This window comes from Apteryx mantelli, chromosome 3 (assembly GCF_036417845.1).
Source record: "Apteryx mantelli isolate bAptMan1 chromosome 3, bAptMan1.hap1, whole genome shotgun sequence".
Taxonomy (NCBI): Eukaryota; Metazoa; Chordata; class Aves; order Apterygiformes; family Apterygidae; genus Apteryx; species Apteryx mantelli.
In genome coordinates, this window is record NC_089980.1 from 42,526,075 (window position 1) to 42,539,395 (window position 13,321).

The window sequence follows — 13,321 nt, forward strand, 5'->3', positions numbered from 1 at the left end:
GCTGATGATTTATTGACTACACGTCCGGGACTGGATTGTCGTAACATTGTTGGGGAATAAAATAACTTCATGCTAGAGGGAAACCATGTTATATCTCTACAAGAGTCCAGGAAACTTCTACACACTAATCACAAGAGTCAAGGATGCTAACTTATACAGCTCCACAGTAGTTTCATTTCTTCTTGAGAAGGTTGTTCCCTTTGACCTGAGAAGAAAAGGAGCAGAACTGGCAGGGTGATGCAGTGCCACATGGAATTCTCACACATTTCTCTTACAGCCTTCTGGAAGATTTGAAGGAAAACAGATGACAGTGCAGGACCAACAGCATGCAAACAGATTAATGATTTTTCAAGACCAGCCTAAAAATAACCTTAATTTTTTTTAAAAGCACAGAGTTTTCTTGGAAAATGGAAGCACACAAAATATTTGTTATTCATGAAAATCTCAGCAACAATCTCACTATCTATGAGTAAGCCTGCTTGAAAACATTTAGAGAAATATTTAAATTCTCAAGAAAATGCAAAACATTTCTAAACATATCTGTGGAGTTTTTTAGCAAATGAAATCCTTTCTGCAAAAAAATTGTCAGTGTTTGTAATCTACTTTTGAACTGGGGAACAGGGAGAACTGCTGGTCGCTTAATTTCACTGACAAAAAGATACAGATGGTGCTAAAAATGAAGGTGTAGGTTCTTGTGCATATTCTTGACACTTAAAGGACTCTTTAAAATTTGAATAAATTTGTGGAGGCTTACAATGTATCTGGTCAGGCCCTGCAGTCTACATCTTAGGGATGTAACTGTTTCTCTCTTGTACAACAGCTGAAATATCAGAGGATTTTCACAGTGTTTTCTCTCTCAAAGACCACAGGAATATAAAACTACACAGTTTTATACACAGGTTCAGATCAGAAGTCCATCTAGTCCAGCATCCTATCTTCAATAATGGTCAGCTGCAGATGGTTAGGGAAAGCATATAAAAAATACCATATATAGTGTGATATTACCCCTGCTTGATCCTTTTAGCTGTTTAGGACTTGGCAATGGGAGCACAGCCAGATTATCATGTTTAATAGCTACCAGTGGACCCATCCTCCAAGATTTTTCATGTCTTCCCACAGCTTTGTCTCAGAAGAGAATCTTGCCATATGATGTTAAAGCCTTGAAATGAAGCCTTGCATGAATTTTTCACAATGAAACACAACCTTGATTGGGCTAGTTGGCAGAAATGTTCCTTCTTCCAGCAATGTATGTGTTTATGTTTGTGTATTTAATTTATGAAAATTTCCTGGAAACACATCTTCAGACCAGATTTTAAAAAGTGAAACTGGACCTGACCACTTGTTTCAAAGATAAACACTTTCCTACAAGGTACTGAGTCAATTTCAGTCTGTCAAGACATCATGGCTCATGAATTCAATTGTTTAAGCAGATAAAAAGCATTTCCCCTCTCAGCTGCAAACAAAATAAAAGGCTCCCAAATCAGGCTCGTTCACTGCCTTGAATAATAAAAAGAATCCGAGTAAAAATGAGTGCTTTTTGTCTCCTTAAAAAAAAATGTATGAAGGAGACAGAAGAGATGTAAGTTGTTGGTGTCAGGGCCCTGAGGGCATTAACAGGCCTTACTGGCCCCGCCCAGCCTCACCTGGGGCCTTCAGCCACACAATCTGCCCATGGGCCCAGGAGCCCATTTCAGCTCAGCCCTGGGCCTCCAGGCCCTGCCTGAGCTCCCTTGGAGGGGTACCAGTCTCCAGCTCAGCGACAGTCATGCCCATCCCTGGCCATGGACTCCTTTGATCTGGACCCTGACCCACAGGCTGACTTCCCAGCCTGACCGTGGACCTGCCTTGTCACTGTGGACTTGCCTGGCAATCACTGGACCGGATCCTGAGCCTGACCTGTGGATTGACCTTCCCAGCTTGACCTTGGCCCTGCCTCATCACCACAAACTTGCTTGGAGATCTAAATTCTCAGTTGAATCTGGCCAAAATCTCTGGGTCTGCCCTGATTGCCTTGACCAGCTACTGCGGGACTCAGCCCTGGCTGGCAAGGCCCCTGCCCTGCTGGCCATGTTATCCCCATGAGTTCTCAGCTCCACGTCCGTTAGGGAGTAGCCGGCCCTTGCTGTTCCCTGAAAGTTGGGTCCCACAGATCAGCTTTACACCCGATTCAGTGAAGAGCTGGGCTGGCATATGTGTTACCTGCATTTAAGTCGTCTTGCGACACTGTGAAGAGAAAGATACTCTGAACAAAAACAAATGTGAACTTCAAAGCTCTTGAGTAGAAATACCAACTTCAGTAATTGCTGCTTTGAAGCCAGCAAAACTGGGAAGTGAGCAAGTACTTGTTATTCAGGGAGAGAATCTATTCCTTCCTTGTTGCCAAAGTTTTTCCCAGTTCCTCAAGACTACCTCTCTTTCCATTTTCCTGTACTCTAAACACATCCTTCTGATATCCAGCACCCACTCCTTGAATTCCAGCAAGCCATCTGATCTCCTCCCTTTCTTATCTACTTTCCTCTTTCTACCTTAAGTTTCCTAATTCCTAACTCCAGAGAAACAAGATCTCTGGTATAAAAGTCTGCAATACACTCAGAATAACTTTTTGGCTAAATCCAAAGTCCACATGAGCTTCTCTTTGTAGGCTTGTTACTGCATACTGTCCCAACTCTAGGAAACTCCTAATATCGGAAGACATTATCTGACCCCATAGAGATCATCAGACAAGCCAAAATCTCAGTGTTGAAATACCATGTGAAAAACACTTTGAAAATCTAAGTCTACCATGGCACGTATAAACTGGACATAAAGCCTAATGGAAATACTCTGTAGGGAAAAGCCTGTTTGACCATTATCAGGCACAGATTTATTAACACACAGCACTAAGAAAGTTTGAGGCTACACTGCCAATAGCACTGCTCAGCGTGTTATATGTTCATGGTTATGTGGCTGCATGGTTCTCAGCAAATCAAAGCTGGACACATCCTGGACATTTCAAGAAAAACAGAATATGAGTACAGGACTGGAATTCCAAAGCTCATGGGAGCTTCTGGCAACATAGGACACAATTCCTCTGTGACTTCTACTGCTGTAAGTAAGGAGTAACTCCACTGACTTTCACAGAGTTACACTGCTGTAAAAAGCACGTGAGAAGAATCAAACCCATTGTGTAGATTTGTCCAAGTCAGTTGACCAACATTTCAAAAGCAGCTTATAATTTTGGCCATCTCAGTTTTCAAGTATCTTGGTACTTTAACAAGACACTAAAAATAAAGAGCCAAAATTACAGATCACTTTCCGCAGCTTGGGCCTCAGTTTCTCCGGACCAAATTCTGACATGACTTGAATTTACTTATAACTGAAGTCTGGAAAAAGTTTCTTGAACAAAAGACTTTTGCTACTATGAATGAGAGCAGACTTGGGCTGTCTGTGCCTCGGGTCACTCTTTACCAGTGTGAAGACCCTGGGCCAAATCTGAAGACACTGGGCCAAATCCTTAGCTGGAATACATTTGTTATAGCTACACGGGAAGCCTCACACCTATTTACACTGGCTGGGAATCCATCCTGATAAAGCCCATTTACCTAATTTACATAGCAGTATGAAACTTCATACCTACACAGAGCTTGGAAGATAACAAGTCCTCAGCCTGATAATGACTCAGAGTACTGCCAAACAGGAGTAACTCCACTGTTAAGTGGAACTGCAGAAAGACAAAAAATAAATCAGATCTATTGCATGTTAGTATACCTACTGAGTCCTACTACTATCAGGTTGCTGCACATGCATCAGTTCAAAGGAGTATGATATTAGGTAGTGGGATAGGTGAAAGGAAAAAGCTGCAAGCAACACCACTGTCCACCATAAACACAATGCAAAGCACAGGAACAGACATGCATACTGTTTCATCCAATCAAAAATAGAGCAGCCAATTTTCTTTTGGTTTAGGAACATGCTGTGCTTGCCTGGGGGCTGCAGGGGCAGAAAGTGGGAGAGGGTCAGATCTCCATAGGACTGACCCAGGTCTGAAAATTCACACTAATTAAAGAGCCGAGAGCCAAATCTCCCACACATCCTTTCCATAAATGTCAGGAAATGGTGTCCTCTGATTGCTCAAGAGCTAGGTCAGATGGCTGGCCTGGAACGACTAGATGTGTTTCTGGGATTATACTGGGCCTTGGCGGAATTTTATGGCAAGTAAGGCAGATGGAGAAAAAACAGAAGTATCTGGGAGATGCCTTTGAGAGGCTGTTCAACTCTAGCAGTACCACCCTGCCAGTAAAATACAGTCAGTGCACACCAGGTCCAGACTTGGTAAGAAGAAATTTTGCCACTGAGTTCAAGATGAACAGAATGATCTCCATTATACAAAAGCAGCATAGCTAAAATAAACAGCGGGTATAGCGGCCAACAAGTGATACGGTGTAGTAAAGCCACTAAGATATCCAGAGAATCTGCTTACTCAGCTCTGTGAAACCATGAGACTGCACTTCATAACATACAATACAGACTTTTAAAACCTCAAGGTTGCACTGTGACTGCCATAAGCTCTAATAGGGAATTGCCTTCTGTTTCACAGAGCAAAACTGAGAAGACATCTGCCCTGTCGTCATTGTGTCCGCTTTCCAAGTTCTCCCTTGGTCAGTGCCCACCTATGGAAGAACTAACAACTCTCTCACTGATATAACCTCCTCCAAGCTCAGGGATGCTGAGCGATAGTGATGCATTCTTGTGAGACACCATATTTATCTCCTGTCAGATCTGTAGCTCCTTTTCCCAGTTCTCCTCCCATCTTTCCCCCTAGTGTCTAACTTTCCCCCTGAACTGTGGCTAACAGCCCAAAAGCCCACAAGTATCTTCCAAACTTGCAAACCCCCGCAGGTAGTGTCACTCCTTAATAGGATGCTGAGGTGGGGGACAGAGAGAGGAATAGCAAGACAGAAGGGAAGGAGTCAGTTTAATACACCCCAAATCTGGAGTTATAGCCTCCTTAATCCCTCTCTCCCACTCCCCCAGTTTTCACTAGTCCCAGATAGTCCAATATTGGCTAATGCATTTCAGACAGCCTAACTGTCGAACCAGGTAAAAGTGCCTGTTGCTTCCACACAGTGGTCTTGGCTGCAACAGCTCTCAAGCTTTTATTGGGGCAAAGTTACTAAATTTTTTAAGTATTTTTTTCTTTCACATTGCCAGCCAATGTGATTAGGCAGTTCCTAAGAAACTGAACCAGGAGCTGCTAGGCTACTGGAAATACAACCTAATAATAAATAAATAAAGGACACAAAGTGGATTCTGATATGTCATGGCAGAGCAGCCCAAATCCCATCCCAACACCTTCCAAGACTGGAGACTTCACTTCCAGCATACACCCCTGCAACATCTGGTTCTGTGAACACATATTCCCTTACACACACAGTCAGTACGGCTGCATTTTCTCCAGCTCAATCTAGCTTGCTTTGCATGGCATCACATCGCTAAGCAGGGATTAGCGCTTGAACATCTGCCCAGTAAAGTCTACCCCATTACATTAGCCAGCACAGTACACTCAGGCATGGAAAGGGACATTCCCACATTTGCTCTCAGCACAGAAAACCAGATCTGCCCAATTTCATTTAGCAGGGGTCATCCCTGCAAAACTCCTCCCTCCCCATCCTCACCTTTCCTCCTTTACTCCCTGCTGCAGCAGTCCACTCTGCCACCCTCAAGAAGAAAAATATTTGCAGACTTATTTCATTACCAGAACAACTCAGCCCAGGGAGCACTGACTTGCAACAGCCTCTCTTGTGACTGCTTGTTGGCTGAAGCCAATTACTGACAACACAGCGCACTACATTGTGCAATTTGCATGGCTGCTGCTCCTCAGCCTGGCTTTTTGTTTATGTTCAAGGGCGTCATCTCTCCTTCCAGCACCTGCACTGCAAAGAGTTTTCTAAAGTTTTAAGTGCTAGCTAAGGAAGTCAGCGTTGCACAGCAGGCATGAAGCTCTTCTATCTGCCTGGGGAAAACAGCTGTTTCCATCATGGGTCTGATCAGAGAAGGTGCCACTGAGGAGTACAGTTGGCACCAGAGCTGTCCCCCAAAATGCTCCAGTCTCTGCTGGGGGAGTGAACAAGGAACATCCAGGTGGGAGAAGGCGGGGAGAAGTAGGGCTAATTACAGGAATGATAAGCAGCACTAAATTTTAATTGTAAATAAACACAGCCCCAGTGAAAACACCTCCTTCCTGTGAGGCAGGGTTGGTAATCTCTGGCCTGCTGAGGTCAAAAAGAAAAAAAAAAAGAAAAAAGTCACTAGATTCCCTTGAGGCTTGCACTGTGTGTCTGTAGCATTACCTCTGCAGGTTTTTCACAGGGAGACTCTCCTTTCTTTCCAGTAGCTGCCTCCTTCAGGAATGAACCTGTTACAGCTAGTTTCTGTATGTGAGAGACACCTCTGTTTCGTCTGCAGAAGCGGTAGGCTTTTTGGAGAGCCCCTAGTACCAGGCTAGCACAGGCTCAAGGCACCTCATGTGACAGAGAGGGACACCCCATACTCCTGTTAGGATCTGCTACCTTCAGTAACCTGGCAAATATGATGGGACAGCACTTCATTGTCAGGGAGTCAGGAAACTGCCCGTCCTCCCCAAGAAGAAAGAAGAATTGCTTGCAGCTCAACATGACAAAGGATTAAAGAGTTAAAAAAGAAATCTTGTATTGTGAAACGGCCTAAGGAAGTTATTTTTTTGCCTAAGGCTTATTTGGGATTTTGCTGTCCTGCTACTAGAACATGAAGGAGCTGGATTTTAGTTAATTTTTTAGCCTTCCAAAGATACATCCTTTCCTCTCTCTCCTTCCCCCTTGCACTCACACACATACAGACAACCCCATCCACATACAGAGCGGTGCAAAAGCCTGCACTGTTAGCCCCTCTGCGTACCTTTGGGAGAAGCAATCAAGACAAACCTGAATCCTGTGGGCTGCCAAGCTGGCTTCAGGTTGTTTCAGAGGAGAAGAAAAAGAAAAAGAAAAAGAAAAAGAAAAAGAAAAAGAAAAAGAAAAAGAAAAAGAAAAAGAAAAAGAAAAAGGAAAAGGAAAAGGAAAAGGAAAAGGAAAAGGCAAGCAGTGCTTGCAAGGATTTGTTCTTGAAAACAAGCAAAAAAAGAGAAGAGTTGCTGCAGCAGCTGCACTTACACTGTAGTGCCCATGTCTCTGCACAGTTCCCCCCCGTTCTGCAGTCCTATAATCCATACAGAGAAATGCTTGTGCTGCTCCTCTCGCTGGCTGTACTATACTGTAGTGGGACTGGAACTGCTGCTGTTTTCACTTTCAGACCAGCCTCTCTCTCCAAATCCTCTGACGTCAGACAGCCTCTAAGAGATATTTACGGCATGAACGGTCTAAAAGTTTCTCTAGGTAGAGCCTAGATTGCAGTTCTTTGTGCTTTATAATTTTTGCACTTGTGGATAGAAAAGCCCTCCAAAGGGTGTCAGAGAGGAAATGGGGGGTAACTACGGATGTGGCTGTGTAAGTCTGGTAAGGGACAATCCCTGTTCTTTTCTGCTCATTCTATATTATACCCACACCCAGGGTGTAACTGTCTGCCATGTGAGTCCCCATTTGCAAAATGGTATTTTCCAACCTCTCAGCTGCAAATGTGCAGTGCACAACTACTGTTCTCATCAAGCCTGGCAAAGAGGCCTCCCCCACACACACTCCTAGTCCACAGCCCTCTGCTGCATCTAGGCTTTGACTGAATTTAACTGAAAGAGGAGCAAGACATCCCTTCTTAAGCACCTTTTCCACATCCTCTTTCAGTTTTGTACTAGCCCCTTCGAGCTGTAACATTTTCCCAGGCATGTGGGTCAGCTTCCACCCTAACTTCAAAATACCTTCTAGAAGTATCTCACCTCAGATGAATCCCAGGTCAGAAAATTCATTTGAACTTTGATCTCTATTATGTTCTACATATTCACATTTCTATTTCTGTTATTTCTTTGGTACCTGCTCACTTATTGTACAGTATGACACACTTCACCTGCTGTGAAAGCCACTTACAGTGTTACATAGAAGAGATGCTAGAGCAAAAACTGAAGCAAAAGTTAATGTCAAGCAGCACTTGAAGAGCAAAATGCTCTCATGGCATAATCCTGCTGAGGCAAGTGATGATAAATTTGGACTGATAACACCTCTTTGTTCTGCGTTTAGGATCTGAGCTTAACTATAAACCTCTAAGTATCAGCAGTCCCACCTAAGATATGAGGAAACTGAGGCCTGAGAGTGGAGTGATAAATTTTGAAAGTCCTTGAGTGAGCCTTGTCTGATTTCAGAGCTCTTCAAGAAATTCAAAACTTGTTCAATATTTTCTAGAGTCTACAAATGCGCTTTTATACTAGCAGCTGTTTTTTGGGTGTTTTTTTTCATAGCCCTTTACTTCCGTTTGTAAACAGATAAAAGAAGTAAGTGTCTTGGTACCGCTTTTGGAGATGCAAATGTTATTTCAAAATGTAAAGCCAAAGTTTTTTTTCCTCTACAACTTACTGGCAGAGGAAATATACCATTTGGGGCTGTGTGGATTAGTTTTTTCATAAGCATATGTTTTCTCTCTTCTGCTCTACTATCATCACACTTGGAGCTAAGCCAGGGCTCTTTGAAATCAATAAGAATCATCTGATCAACTTCAAAAGGCTTCAAATCAATCTCGCTCTGATAATTATCTAATGCCAGCTAGCCCCATATCAGCATGTCAACACTATGACCAAAATCCTTCAGGTAAAATCCAGAAGAAAATGGTGTCTCTAAAAAAAATTTCCACCTTTGTACTTAAAAAATGAGCCTACGAATCTGTCATATTCAGCAACAAGAAACTGTTCCAAGCCAAGTTCTAAAGCACTATTCTGTCAAGCGAAGGAAATAAAATGTTTTCTTATTAATGAAAAGAACCCCGTTTGGACTATACAATTGAAGCACTGAACAAGCGGGGTTGTTCTCCCTTCTGGCTATCGGATTTGTCACTTGTCTTCTAAAGATCAATAAAGATAATTCAGGGCATGAGTGCCTTCCCCCCAGCCTCCAGCCACACTGGATACTACTCATCTGGAAGCTCCACCGTAGAGTTAAGTTGCTACCTGTTGGCAGCTTGTCCCATAGATATCTACAGGGAACTCTGAAGGCAGAGTGATTCAGGGCTTCTCTGGTACCCTATGGAGGTAGGATACCAGAGCTGCTTCTCGTAGGTAGTTCTACTTTGGAGCAGCTTTAACTGACTCAGCTCCTGCGGTTCACAAACCCTCTAAAGCCCAATAAAGGCTCCTGTTGTTCGTCAAAGATGAGACAGCTATTCATGACTCCTGCTTTCTCTCTGTTTAACTTACAAAATTATATTACATTCTACTCCCTAGAGAGCGGGAAAGGAGGCACAGTGGAAATCCTGACTATCTCACAGAAGTAATGCATTAATAAACATAGCCTGTCTTGGAGTGTGACCCAGTTACAAATAGGATTTATTTTAAAAGACTCAAATTATTCCAAAGGACTGAAATTCTCTGTTTACCACACATGATAAGGACAATGACAGGGAAAGTTGCTATTAACCTGTGTCCCAGTAGCACACTTCATTTCTGTCCCGAAGGGACATGACTCATAAAATGCAACTGGCTCACAAGAGTACCAGGCAGAACTTCCATCCCTGTCACAAGTGCTACAGCATTCCAGTTACTGCACATTTAAGACACCACCTCCACGAACTTGTTGCATTTCCTTTCTGGAAATGAATGGGAAGAATAGCCAGTTCTGTATGGTTGTATATTCATAACCTTTGCACTGAATCATGAGACTCTTTTCCACAAGACTCAACAGCAGCCCTTTGTAGAGGACACCACCACAGTATGAAGAGGATAAAGATCCCATCTGCAGACAATCTGTAGTCTTGTTTCCAATACGGGAGAACCAGCATCCTCTCTAGTGGACTGGGTGTATGCATGTGGGAGCACTATTTGCTTTATTTTAAGCATCCTTTATTTACAACAGTACTTCTCCCAAAAGATACTAGAGACAGGCGCTTTTGGAGGTGAAAATCAATCTCATGCACAGGACCAACCCAAGCATAGGCATTACTCAACCCTAAAAAACAGAAACCAGAGAGAGACCCTCTGCATTAAGGTGAACTTCATCACTAGTGTATGACTGAGAGCATGTGTCCCTCATATCAAAAACAGTCTCAATACATATTCACATGAGCAACTACAGCACTCTAGTTGTCAGCCCGTTGGTGCTGTGGAACAAAAAAATAAACCAAAGGAAATGAAACCACATTCAAATATCAGTCTTGCTGCCATACTGGAACAGACTATTTGAGCTCTCTAGTCCAGTATGCTGCCTCCAGCAGTGGTTAAATACCTGATGATTCAGAGCATGAAGAATGGAAAACACAATACACCTAGCCAGTTGTGGGATGGAATATTACATACGAGCTGGAGGGAGAATGGAGAAGAGAAGTTCTTTCTTGAACCCCACAGCTGATCAGTTTACACCCTGAAGCATGAGGTTCTTTCAGATGCTGTTTCTTACCCTTGCACTGGCATTGCTATGAATGTTATTTTTGCATGTATTTCAGTTTGGCAGTCAGCCAGGTTTTCTTTCAATCCACTGAAGTCAGGAAATGCAAAGTTATGGCATATGTTCAAAAGAATAGCACACTCCAAAGCCTGCAGAGTGCTCCGTGTTTGTCCACAGATGCAAACAGTCTTGGTGATAGTTTTTAAATCTATCAGGTGATTTTCCTTTTATTTTGTAAGACAGAATCCTTTCTTCTGCACACTTGTAGCCTCCAGATTTAATTCCCCACTGCTTTGACCAGAATGAAACTGTTTACAGATCTCCTAGATGTATTTTAATTTCCAGTGCATGAAACAGTATCATGGCCTATCAGATGCCAGTAAAGCAGATTATGTGATGGAGAGGAAAGCTGGTGCTGTGCTGCAGACAGGGACGCGCCAGCAAGAAGGACCATTCTCAGATGTCACCACAGCTTGCTATGTCCTGTACAAGGGACCATACCTTGCACATCAGGTAAGGGGGAAGCAGGCACGTTCTGGTGCTGTACTATACTGTACCTGAGATGTCCCTTTAGCCATAGAGGACCAGGCAGAGAAAGACAAGTGTTTGAGTATCATAATCAATGCATGATACTAGACAAGCTTGTACTTACAGTTAGGCAATGGACTGACAGAATTTTACACTCCGTTTCCTCCAGTATCAAAGTCAAAAAAAGGCAAGAACCAGGGGAGAATGAAGCTCACACATCTGAAGGACTGCTTCCAATTAAAAGTGGTGCAGTGGTAAAGTAAGAAAGATTTATAAAGTGAGCATCTCTGCAGCACACTGCAGAGGCTGAACTCAGAGACTGAGGGATAGATTGAGCTCCTCAAACTAAATTTAGCAACAGTCCTAGCCTTGATGGAGTGTACTTGTACACGGGGATAGACAGAGGGCAGCACATGCTGACCACACCCTGCCCTGGCCACTGGCAGCACAGGAGGCAGGAAAGAATGAGCTCTGTCCCACACAGGGAGTTGTGGCTAGGCTCTGACTCCTTTGCATCAGCCAACTGGACCAAAGAGAATTGAGTGGGCCAGACAATTTGGACAGTTGTAAACTAAAATTGTTCTGCAGATATATAATATCAGACTTAAACAACATTTTTGTAATACATCACAGCCCGACTAGCTCTTCTCAGAGCTAGCTAAGACTCATTTTATTTTCCACCAAAAACTATATAGTGAATTCAGGTTAACCAGGGTCCTTTGAGAGCTTTGTGGACAATACTTTTTTGGCTTCCGTCACACACATATTGGATTGAGCACTCTTAGAGCATATGTGCTTCAAAGAAGTCAGAGAAACAACTTGGGGAAAAAAAAACATACACACACAGAGGACAACCATGCAGACAGAAGTGCCACCAATGATATACCATATTAACAGCAATCATTATAGGTTACAAAACATCAGGGAAGTCTGTATTAGAAGTAGAATCAAATTATGTGGACTGTATCAAATTTAAGTGTCTTGACTGGCACTATTTTTTTACTTTCTTTCCTAGACGTTCTCTCTTTTTGCAAAGGATTTATTTTTAAAAGACTCCAGGAAGCCAAGAGAGCCTATTAGACTAGCAATTATCCTGAGTCACTTCCTACAATGGTTTAAAACAACTTTTCAGAAAATCTTTTCTGTGGGTGTGGATGCAAATACATCAGTGGTCCACAGAATCAAACCAGTAAACCTGAAGCAGTGACAATCTATACCTAACTACATTATATTTTTAATAACATTAAAAGAATGCTGAAGTTGGAAGATCACATATTGGTAAGCGACAGATACCAAAATTAAAGCAACTCCTGCAAACTTGTGTTAAACTCATAATGGATATATTTATCCATTATCCATGCAAAACAGCTGTGGTAGAACATGGGATGGGACCCAGCTCCCTGCATTTTAGCTCAAGACATTTAGCTCAGGACAATTCTTTTTTTCCTTCCAGCCTGTGCTATAGATGGTGTATGCCCAGTGCATGGAATGAAGCAAGTATCAATAAAATGTGAGCATGCAACCGGATCTCGTGTTCTAATTTTGTCACATCCACACTTCTAGGTGCTTTTGTTTACCAATGTTTAGGCCCTTTACCATTGTTCTTTGCAAATCATTTGTTAATTAAAGAAAAAAAAAGTACCAGTTCCAAAACTTCCACTCACGTCATCATACTGAACTTATGAGTTATCAGCATAATCGCTGAAGTCTTCTAAAAACAGGAGTTTTACTCTGCTGCTTCCCTGTTACCATATTGCTATCCTCTTGTGGAGTAGCCATTTCAAGATGTGTCACAGTTTGGCTGTGACTTCTATGACTGTGTCTTTTGGGGTGGGCATAAAAACACAAGGAAGTTCCTTAGTGTTTCTGAAGGAAAGTGTTTCTGAAGCACAGTACAGCCTTATGGTCACAGGCACAAAGACTTGATGCACACATTCTTGGAAAACATACAAACAGCAGAGACTCTGCTATGTTTGAGGCACAGGTGTTATCGCCAGACTAGCCAAAAGTGATTTTCTAGGGTCTTAGCTGCTTTTGACTTTGCCATGGTTCAGGATACTCAGTATCTCACAGGATCAGGTTCTTTGTGTCTGAAGTATAGCAGACAAAACAATGAAACACAAAACAGAAAGTTATGACTGTGCCTGGGAGAAGGGACAAGTTCTACTACCATATTATCTTCACAGAGACTACACAGAGACAGGACTCAAGTCCTCTGAGTACAAACACGGGCACAAATGAGTTTTGTAGCCTCCTGAAGACAA